This window comes from Arachis ipaensis, chromosome B03 (genome assembly GCF_000816755.2).
Source record: "Arachis ipaensis cultivar K30076 chromosome B03, Araip1.1, whole genome shotgun sequence".
Lineage (NCBI taxonomy): Eukaryota > Viridiplantae > Streptophyta > Magnoliopsida > Fabales > Fabaceae > Arachis > Arachis ipaensis.
This window is the reverse complement of record NC_029787.2, coordinates 56018358-56030501: the sequence shown is the minus strand read 5'-3', so window position 1 is coordinate 56030501 and position 12144 is coordinate 56018358.

Below are 12144 nucleotides of genomic sequence, written 5' to 3'. Positions count from 1 at the left end.
ATATCCCTCTCCTTTCTTTTCTTTTGCTTGAGGACAAGCAAACCTCTAAGTTTGGTGTGGTTATCCGTGACACTAAGCCAACACCCACTAAGATCATGGCTCCTAAGAGAAAACAAACCAACTCAAGAGGTAAGAAAGAGAATATTCTAAAACCACTCTGGAATCAAGGGAAGTTCTTAACCAAAGAACATTCAAACCATTACAACAAAATAATGGGTCTAAGGTCAGTGATCCCAGAAGTTAAATTCAATCTAAAAGAAGATGAATATCCGGAGATCCAAGAGCAAATTCAAAATAGGAGCTGGGAAGTCCTAGCTAATCCTGAAACAAAGGTGGGAAGAAACATGGTTCAGGAATTCTATGCAAATCTGTGGCAGACAGACAGGCAGAGAATAGCGGGAACCGCATTCTATGACTATAGAACTCTGGTCAGAGGGAAGATTGTTCACACCCACCCTGACAAAATAAGGGATATCTTCAAGCTGCCTCAACTGCAAGATGACCCAGACTCCTTTAATAGGAGAATGATGAGATCAAACCTGAACTTGGACAAAATCCTAGAGGACATATGTCTCCCTGGAGCTAAATGGACAACCAACACAAAGGGTGCCCCGAACCAACTCAAAAGAGGAGATCTCAAACCAGTCGCCAGAGGCTGGCTGGACTTCATTGGGCGCTCTATATTGCCCACTAGCAATCGCTCTGAGGTCACCATCAGAAGAGCAGTGATGATTCATTGCATTATGCTGGAAAAAGAAGTGGAAGTTCATCAGCTGATTGCTTGTGAGCTTTACAAGATTGCAAACAAGAACTCCAAAGATGCCAGATTGGCTTATCCAAGCTTGGTCTCTCTGTTATGTAAAGATGCTGGAATAAAAATGGGAGTAGATGAGTACATCCCAGTTGAGCTACCAATCACCAAAAAGTCTATGGAAGGACAACAAGTGCAGGACGAACCCATCAAGAGGAGAGCACAGGAGTTCCTCCCGGAAATCCCTCAAATTGAATACTGGGAGCGCCTAGAAGCATCTGTCACCAAGTTGCAAGAAGCTGTGGATCAACTGAAGGAAGAACAGCAAAATCAAAATAGTATGCTCTGTAAACTGCTTAGAGAACAAGGAGAGCAAGGGCATGAACTGAAGGAATTGAAGCACCAGAAGCTATCTCTTGAAGGGCCAAGCACTCCACAGACTAAAGAGGCATCCACCTCCCAAATTCAAGGTTGTTGAGTTCTAATCTTAGCCTTAACTCTGTGATAATTGTTCTTTTTAGAAATTTACCTTAGAAGTTATATATAAGTAGTAGTAATTAGTATCTCTATTTTGATTTTATCTCCAATTAAGCTATAATTTATTTTTCTCATCATCATCAAACATGAATAAAATAGCATATTTTTATTATAAGGAGGCAATATTTTTTCGAGTTCTTAATAAGGAAAATTCTAATTATCTATATGTGGTGGCAATGCTTTTTGTCTTCTGAATGAATGCCTGAACAGTGCATATTTTTTATATTGAATTTTATGAATGTTAAAATTGGTAGCTCCTGAAAGAATGATGAACAAGAGAAATGTTATTGATGATCTGAAAAATTATGAAATTGATTCTTGAAGCAAGAAAAAGCAGCAAAAAAAAAAGAGAGAAAGAAGAAGAAGGAGCAGTAGAAAAAGCCAGTAGCCCTTAAAACCAAAAAGCATGGGTAAAAAGGATCCAAGGCTTTGAGCATTAATGAATAGGAAGGTCTAAAAGGAAAAAAATCCTGGCCTAAGCAGCTAAACTAAGTTGTCCCTAACCATGTGCTTGTGGCGTGAAGGTGTCAAGTGAAAACTTGAGACTGAGCGGTTAAAGTCGAGGTCCAAAGCAAAAAAAAAAAGAGTGTGCTTAAGAACCCTGGACACCTCTAATTGGGGACTTTAGCAAAGCTGAGTCACAATCTGAAAAGGTTCACCCAGTTATGTGTCTGTGACATTTATGTATCCGGTGGTAATACTGGAAAACAAAATGCTTAGGGCCACGGCCAAGACTCATAAAGTAGCTGTGTTCAAGAATCAACATACTAAACTAGGAGAATCAATAATACTATCTAAATTCTGAGTTCCTATGGACGCCAATCATTCTGAATTTCAAAGGATAAAGTGAGATGCCAAAACTGTTCGGAAGCAAAATGCTACTAGTCCCGCTCATCTAATTAGAATCTGAGCTTCACTTAAAACTCTGAGATATTATTGCTTCTCGATTTCTTTTTATCCTATTTTATTTGTCTAGTTTCTTGGGGACAAGCAACAGTTTAAGTTTAATGTTGTGATGAGCGGATATTTTATACGCTTTTTGGGGGGTAATTTCATGTAGTTTTTAGCATGTTTTAGTTAGTTTTTAGTATAGTTTTATTAGTTTCTTGGCAAAATTCATATTTCTGGACTTTACTATAAGTTTGTGTATTTTTCTGTGATTTCTGGTATTTTCTGGCTAAAATTGAGGGAGCTGAGCAAAAATCTGATTCAGGCTGAAAAAGGACTGCAGATGCTGTTGGATTCTGACCTCCCTACACTCGAAATGGATTTTCTGGAGCTATAGGAGTCCAAATGGCGCTCTCTCAATTGTGTTGGAAAGTCGACATCCAGGGCTTTCCAGAAATATATAATAGTCCATACTTTGCTCAAGGATAAACAACGTAAACTGGCATTCAACGCCAGTTCCATGTTGCATTCTGGCGTTAAACGCCAGAAATAGGTTACCAGTTGGAGTTAAATGCCAGAAACAGGTTACAACCTGGCGTTTAACTCTGGAAACAGCCTAAGCACGTGTAAAGCTCAAGTCTCAGCCCCAGCACACACCAAGTGGGCCCCAGAAGTGGATTTCTCTAAGATGTTCATTCGCACTTCAATATGATGGATGTGATGATCCATGACACTCATCACCATTCTCAACCTATGAACGTGTGCCTGACAACCACCTCCGTTCTACCTTCGATTGAATGAGTATCTCTTGGATTCCTTAATCAGAATCTTCGTGGTATAAGCTAGAATCCATTGGCAGCGTTCTTGAGAATCCGGAAAGTCTAAACCTTGTCTGTGGTATTCCGAGTAGGATTGAGGGATTGAATGATTGTGACGAGCTTCAAACTCACAAGGGTTGGGCGTAGTGACAGACGCAAAAGGATCAATGGATCCTATTCCAGGATGAGTGAGAACCGACAGATGATTAGCCGTGCGGTGACAGCGCACCTGGACCATTTTCACTGAGAGGATGGATGGTAGCCATTGACAACGGTGATCGACCAACACACAGCTTGCCATAGGAGGAACCTTACATGTGTGAAGAAGAAGACAGGGGGAAAGCGGAGATTCAGAAGACAAAGCATCTCCAAAACTCTAACATATTCTCCATTACTGCATAACAAGTATTTAATTCATGCTCTTTTATTTTTCGCAATCCAAACTGATAATTATAATTGATATCCTGACTAAGAATTACAAGATAACCATAGATTGCTTCAAGCCAACAATCTCCGTGGGATTCGACCCTTACTCACGTAAGGTATTACTTGGACGACCCAGTGCACTTGCTGGTTAGTGGTACGAGTTGTGAAAAGTGTGATTTACAATTCATGCACCAGTCGCCCTCTAATCACTGACACTAGTCCTTCCTAAGGGAGAGGATTAGAACTTGTGAATAGAAACTGACTTCCAACTTGCTCGACTTTCCTTTATCCGGTAAAGGATAACTGAGCAGACAACCTTCAATTATCAATTGATCTTGAGAGAACTCCATCAAGGATAGGGCTTCCAACTAATCTACTCCCGGTCAAGGTTTTTATTTAAATTACATAATTTCTCTGATTTAATTTCCTATTTATCAACTCAAACCATTTTAGAAAACATCTAATTAATAAAATAACACACCTTTCTGTAACTCGTTGGGAGACGACCTGGGATTCATACTCTCAATATTTTAATTCTAATTTTGTGACAACCCTTCTAAATTGATAAGCGGAATTTTGGTTGGTTGAGAACTATACTTGTAACGCATCTCTTATAATATTTTCTTAACTCGCCAATTTTCGCCACGTCAGATATCCACCTCCTCATCATATAAAACTGCACCTGATTCCACCGCCAATGCCCAGGTTTCCTGATTTTCCTTTATCTGCTCTTGTTTCATTTTTCTGTCATCAACTGTCTCCTCTCGTTGATCCTCCTCCGGCTCTTCCCCAGTAACGTCCCCTGCTTCCCTGGATCCAGCATCCCATTGCGCACCTCTGTGTTTAGCCTTGTGTCCCTTATCATAGCTATCGGACTCCCAGATACTTGTGTTGGAATACCCGAACTGGTATCACATGCAGGCTTTCTCCCCCCATCCTCAGCCATCTCCTTCGAAGCCTTTGTTGCAACCACCACCCATAGCGCCCCCGACTCGTCGTTCCCAGCCTGATTGTTCCCTATGGCATCGGACGCCGGATCAGCCATGGAACCGCGCTCATCAGCTCGCCACGGTCCCTGCTCAATTTGCTTCTCCCTCACCGTCATGCGATAGTCCTCATCGGCAACCTCTGGGTTACCCCTCATAACACACAGACCACGCTTATCAGCCCGCCATGGTCCCTGCTCAGTTTGCTTCTCCCTCTCTGTCATGCCATAATCCTCGTCGGCAACCTCTAGGTCACCCTACGTAGCACCCAGCCGCCTCCCCGTGTCCTCCCATCCTTGCCTTCTCGCGATTCCTGCAGACCCGCGACCCTCCATCCCGACCCGAGTCAGCAACCAACACACCCAGCCTCTCTTCGTTAACTAACCCATCCTTCCCTAGGCCCAATCCCCAGCCCGTACCAGCCCCTTCCGCATCCTCCCTCCCATCTTGCTGAGTTTCTTCAACCCGAAGCCCCAGTTCCAATCCATTGTGATTTGGGCCACTCAACTCCAAGCCCAACTCTCCCTTACTCTCAAATCCAGCCCTAGTTTGGCAATAAAAAGAGCAGCCCATTTGATTCAAGCCCTCTTTCCTTATAACAGCATGAATTACTTCATCTCCACACCTATTTAAATCCTGCGTAACTGTCCTCTCCGACCCCTCCTCCTCATTTAAACCATATCCCTCAAAATCCTCCTTTTCATTACCTTGATAGGAACTAATCGAATCCATGATATTAGCGGTATTATTCAAATTTGAATAATTATAATTTAAATCATTAAATAAGACCTCACGAATGACCATTCTATCCTTGTCCCCATCTACCAACCGCACGTTTGAAACCAACATGTCAGCCGCCGGATCCCATGGCACCGCCCCAGCCATCAGGCTACTATCCTCAGAACAAGATCTGCGACTCACTGTATATTCTACTTTATTCTGAACCATATTTTCTACACCACAAACCTCACAGCCCAACTCCTTCACAAAAACATCAAAACCACTAGCACCAATAGAGACATGCACCCACTCTCTAATCACGTCAAAAACATCAGTGTCAACTTGAAGCCGTCCACTTCTAAAAGTTGTTCCTGCTTCCTTTTCTACATCGCATTTAATAATTTCTCCCCATTGTCCTCCTATGGTTTTAAAAGTATCTGTTGACCAGACATGGAGTGGCACTCCGTAGCACTCCAACCAAACTCTCCGAGTCTCACAGTGATCGGACTCTGATGTGTGGAAAGCGATCCAACACAAAACTCACCGACAAGTGTACCGGGTCGCATCAAGTAATAATAACTCACAGGAGTGAGGTCGATCCCACAGGGATTGAAGGATTGAGCAACTTTAGTTTAGTGGTTGATTTAGTCAAGCGAACAAGAGTTGATTTGAGTGATTTGTAATTGACAGAAGCTAAATTGCATGAATTGTAAAGGGAGAGGGAAGAATTGCAGTAAATTAAAGAACTAAATAAGTAAAAGTGCTGAATCTTAAAGAACAAGTAAAGTAAATGACAGAAACTTAGATTGCAAGAAATATAAATTGCTGGAATCTTAAAGGGTTCAAGGAGCTGGGATTGTAGAATTTAAACAGGAAAAAGTAAATTGCAACAAGCAGGAAAGTAAAATATGAATTGAGTCGAAATAAATCTCAAATAGAAAGGTAAATTGGCTTGAAGAAGCCTCAGCAGATAAACAGAAAGAAAAATGAAGGATCTCAGGGGTCAAGAGACTAGAAAACCAAGTCTAGATCTTACTACCTTTCTTGATCCAATTCAAAGATCAATTGCAAGAGAATTAAAGATCAAACAGTAGAAGAAGTAAATTCAAGTCTCAATTTCTCAAATGGTGCAGTGAAACAAAAACAGAGAGAGATCTCAAGGTGAGATTGAGACAGAATTTCCTCAATTCTCAACACCCAAGACTCAAGAAAAGTATGTAGAAAAGAAGACAAGAAAACCCAGAGGAAGAGAATTCAATTCTCTTTCCCAGTTCTCCCCAAAAACTCAATCTCAAGAACAACAATAAAAAATAAAATTGAGCTCTCCACTGAAGTCCAGTAAAAAAATCTGAAAAGAAAAGCTCTTTCAAAACTTAAATCCTAAGCTATTTATACACTCTCTTCTAATGATCATTAAGCCTTGAATTTGGGCCCTTGGTCTTGATGGAATTGGGTTGAAGATAGCCTCTGTTGATTGCTCTTGGTCTTGAGAAGAAATCCGTTTTCACTATGGACTTTGGGATCATTCACGTTTGAGTCAACGTTTGAGGCAAACGTTGACTCAAACGTCTTCGTGTGATGGCGTTATGCAGAACGGGTGGTTGCTGTCACTCACGTTTGAGTTCACGTTTGACGTCAAACGTGAGCTCAAACGTGATCCTCCCCAAGGCAATCTTCAGCCAACGTTTGACCTCACGTTTGAGGCAAACGTTGGCGCAAATGTGACTCCTCCTCTAGGGTATTCTTAATCCAACGTTTGACCTCACGTTTGAGGTAAATATTGGCGCAAACGTTGAGCTCCTCCCAGGGTATTCCTTAGCCAACGTTAAGCTCCTCCAGGGTGGCTGTGCTGTTATCCATATTTGAGTTCACGTTTGAGGCAAACATGAACTCAAACGTGATCTTCTCAATGCTGCCTTCATTTTCATTCCTGACATCCCCTTTCTTCAACCTTCCTCTAAGCCTTTTGGTCACCTATCATCAATTAACAAATGCATCAAAGCTACGCTAAAATCATGAGACTTTTTCTTATCCTTGACATATAAGCAATTATAGCACAAAACCTCATGAAAATGCATCAATTTACTCATGGTTGATTGAATCCAAGTACACATGAATTTCTACCCAAATGGCTTACTTGTAACTCAAGAAAGTGTATAAAACCTATTAAAAACAAAGGAAAAAGACTAGTAAAACTAGGCTAAGATACCCTGGCATCACAACACCAAACTTAAATCTTGCTTGTCCCCAAGCAAGCATCAAACATAAGAGAAAATGACATGAAACAGAGAAGTGTGCATATCCTTATTGAGCATATAGTTGAATTTAGTTCATGGGGTTTTTATGCAGACAATGGTGGTTCATTTATTGCTTGCTGTTACATAAGAGATGTTTCCTCAAAGGTTTACTAAGTTTGCTGCAATAAGGCTTTACTTTTGCTTGTTCCCTTGCTAACTTTTCCTTCTTTGTTTTGCTCAGAGAGCTTATTATTCTTTGAAGGCTTGGTGGCAAATGTTGCAGTAGTCTTTGGCTTAATTTTGCTCAACATTTCTTCACCACAGACACATGGCTCACCCTTTTCTTCCTAGAATCATTGATGCCCAACATCTCTTTGGATAACTAAATGTTTTGTGGCTAGGTTGCTCTTTATTGTGGACTTTCAGTTGGAGATCCCAAATCAGTTGATCTAAGTGGCCAAGTTTTGAAATACTCCTCAGAGCTTACTTGTCCAAGTATATCCTAGTACAAAAACACCACAGGCATGTGTCCTAGGGTCCAAGCTATTGGTGCCTAGCCTTATTGTTTGTTTTCTTTACCATTTTTAGCTTTTTCTCTTTCTTTTTCTTTCTGTTTTATTTCTTTCTCAAGGGATTTTTTATGATACAAGCCTTCATAACAACAAACCAATTCACACTTCTAGGAAAATGTCATTGTACAACTTTTATTTTATGAGCCATGCATTAAATCAACAATTACCACCACTAACTTTCATTCCTACTTTTGCAACATTGGATATTCACTTTCTAATTCAAACATTTCTCTTACATGCGAAACAAAAAAAAATTCAAGGTAATGAAGGATGACAATTATTATGCAGATCAGCATTCTTGACAAACAATTTCACTTGCAACCAGAGGAACACTTTAGCAGGTCATACAAGAATTCCCAAAATTAAAACATTTCTCAACAACAAGGATCAAGTGTAAATACAACATGTTGGGTTGCAGCTTTTCATTCTTCCTTCTGTTGTGTCTCTTTTGGGTCCTACTGCAGATTGTTTCTAAATGTTGGCCATTTTTCTGTATGAGTTTCAAAAGTTGCTTGCTTCCCAAGCCCTTAAGGCAGCTGGTTAGTATGCAAAGCTTATTTATGGGCTTTTGAACTTACTTTGGTGTGTGAACACCAAACTTAGACCCTTGCCACTGCTTTTCTGATGTAACAAGTTAACTAATTATGAACTCTCTTGGCCTTGCTAAAGGTTATGGAACTAAAAACTAGAAAACAGCAGCTTGGTTAACTAGTTTATCTGATTGCTTGAAGCTAGCATTATGCATAAGGTGAAAATGTGTTGTATGATGAGGTTTTTGGTGGAACACCAAACTTAGAATCCTTCATTCTCCCTTAGATTATTTTGGTGTGCAACACCAAACTTAGCTTCTTGCAATATGTACCACACCAGGCTGAATGATTGGTTACATAGCCCAAGGAACTTATGTCATAGTGTGCTTGTGGGCACACCAAACTTAGAATTCGATCATATGCCCTCCAATGCCATGAACAGTTGCCAATTTTGTCTAGAAAGAATTGAATTCACGTTAGTGCAACAATTATTATTCATATTGAAACATTAAAGACAAGAAAACTAAATCATGGGTTGCCTCCCATGGAGTGCTCGTTTATTGTCACTAGCTTGACATTGGCCCCCATTAGGGTGGTTGATGACTGTAGTGTCTCAGTTTGTCCCCCCTCACTGTGAGCTTCCTTTTTTTTCCTTGATGCTCAATTTCAGCATGCTCAAGTGAGAGTATTTTGCAAATAGTGTAGTAGTCATTGGCTTGTTGGCTTGTTCCCAACTGTTGATAGATCAATTGTACTTCATCACCCTTGGAGAACCCCTCAGTTGGGATCTTCTTGTTCTTCCACCCCTTTTGAGTCTTTTTCTTGCTTTTCTTTCTTCTTTTTGTTGATCCTTCTTCCTTGACAGTAGGCTTCACCTTGGGGATTTTCTTCTCAGTGGTTAACACTTCAATTTCTTCTTGATTTCCCTCTTCGGCTTGCACAGTCTCATTCTCCTTTTGCCTTACTGTGTTGTTTGTTTCTTGCCTTGGAAAATAATCAGTGATTTCCTTGCTAGTTCCTTCCTTCCACTGCAAGTCCTCTTTGTCAATTTCTATGCAGTTTTTCTTTTCATCTCTGAGCTGTGTCTCTGGAAAGACATTCAAGGTGATACTTTCATCATGCATTCTGAGGGTCAGCTCTCCCTGCTCCACGTCTATAATGGCCCTAGCAGTGGCCAAGAATGGTCTCCCCAGTATAATAGAATCATCTCCATCCTCATCTGAGTCTAAGACCACAAAGTCTACAGGGAATATGAATTTGTCCACCTTAAATAGAAGGTTTTCAATCACACCCCTGGGACATATCACTGACTTATCCACCAGTTCCAGAGACATTTGTATTGGCTTCACTTCCTCTATACAAAGCTTTTTCACCAAAGAAGAGGGCATTAGGTTGATACTTGCCCCTAAATCACACATTGCCTTGTTGATGATCAATCTTCCAATGGTACAAGGCAGAAAGAAACTTCCAGGGTCTTCAAGTTTGGGTGGAAGCCCTTTTTGAATTAATGCCCTGCATTCTTCAGTGAGCAATATAGTTTCTTTCTCGTGCCAACTTCTCTTCTTATTGATGAGATCTTTCAGGAATTTCGCATATAGAGGCATCTGCTCCAATGCCTCAGCCAAGGGAATGTTTATCTCCAACTTCTTGAAAGTCTCAAGGAACTTATGAAAGTGTTGATCCTTTGCTTCTTTGTTGAATCTTTGGGGATATGGCAATGGAGGTGTAAAGCTCTTCTCTGCTTACTGCTGTCCTTGGGTTTGTTCCTCCTTTTCTCCCCTTGAATTGTGTGGCTGGTTGTCCTTTTCTTTGAGCTTTTCTGGGATATTTTTGCTTGTTGTCATGTCCTTGTTGCTAGCTTCCTCTTTTTCTGTTGGTTCTTTGTCGCTTTCCATAAGCTTCTTGGTTGCTTCTTTGTTGTCCACCAATGTCCTTCCACTCCTTAGCTGTATAGCTTTGCACTCTTCTTTTGGATTAGGAATGGTGTCGCTTGGTAATGAGCTTGATGGCCTTTCAACTGCAATTTACTTGGAAAGTTGTCCAATCCTCCTCTCCATATTCTTCATGGAAGCTTCCTGGTTCTTTGTTGTCATTTCTTGGTGCTTCATCATTTTCTCCATTAACATCTCCAAATTGGTGATCCTCTGAGAGTCTTGTGAGATTGGTTGGTTGTGGGGCGTTGAGGGTTGATGGTAAGTGTTTTGGTTGGTGGTTTGATTATTGGATGGATCTTTGGAAGTGGGGTAGTTGTTTTGGGGTTTTCTGTAGGAGTTTTGGTTAGTGCTCTGCTGGTTGTAATTTTGGTTGTTTCTTGAAGTGTTTTGATTTGGATTCCTTTGCCATGGTTGCTGGTTCTGGTTGTGGCTATCTCCCCACCTAAGGTTTGGATGGTTCTTCCAGGATGGGTTATAAGTGTCACCATAAACTTTACTTGATCCAGAACCTTGGTTGTGCACATATTGAATTTGCTCTTGCTGTTGATCCTCTTGATTTTCTTCATTCTGCCCCCAAGGAGTTGATGGTTGACTTGTGACATTCACTGATGCAACTTGTAAGCTATCAATCTTCTTAGCCATTTGCTCAAATTGTTGCTGAATTTGCTGCTGCATCACTTTGTGTTGAGCTAGGATTGTGTCTACTCCCTCCAACTCTAGCATTCCTTTCCTCTGTGATGGTTGGCGTTGTCTCTGATGAGCAAAGAAATATTGGTTGTTTTCCACCATGTCAATGAGGTTTTGGGCCTCCTCTGCGGTCTTCATCAGTTGCAAAGAGCCTCCAGCTGAGTGATCCAGTGCTTCTTGAGCCTTCAGAGTGAGTCCTTCATAGAAGTTTTGCAGTTTGTCCCACTCAGTGAACATGTCTAGTGGGCATTTCCTGAGCAGAGCCTTATATCTCTCCCATGCCTCATATAGAGTTTCAGCATCCAATTGTGTGAATGTTTGCACTTCAGTCTTCAATCTAATAATCCTCTGAGGTGGGTAAAATTTGGCAAGAAACTTGCTTACCAAATCTTCCAAAGTGTTGATGCTCTCCCTTGGGAATGTCTCTAGCCATTGAGTGGCTTTGTCTCTGAGGGAGAATGGGAATAGTAGCAGCTTGTAGATGTCAGGATGCATACCATTAGATTTGACAGTATCACATATCCTCAAGAAGGTGGATAAATGTTGGTTTGGATCTTCAAGTGGCCCTCCTCCAAAAGAGCAGTTGTTTTGGACCAATGTGATGAGTTGTGGCTTCAGTTCAAAGTTATTTGCATTGACATTTGGGGTAAGAATGCTACTCCCACAATGTCTAAGATTTGCAAATGTATAAGAGGCCAATACTCTCCTTTGTGGTGGATTGTTGTTGACCCCTCCTTCTGGATGATTGGAATTAGAGGGATCCCCTTCCATTTCATGATATTCTTCCTCAGAATCTTCCTCTCCAACAACAGCCTTCCCTCTAGCTTTTCTTCTTACCCTTCTAAGAGTTCTTTTGTCTTGTTCACAAAAGGTAGGTATAGCTCTCCTTGTACCTGACATACAAACAAAACACAAGAAACACACAAAACCAGAAAACTAGTAACACTTCAATCTATTGCTAGAGTGAAGTTTTGGTTAGCTTAGGCAAAAATTCAAACAGTTAATGTGTTAGCTGAAAACAAAGAAAAAATGCTTAATCTAGATCACCACCTCACTTA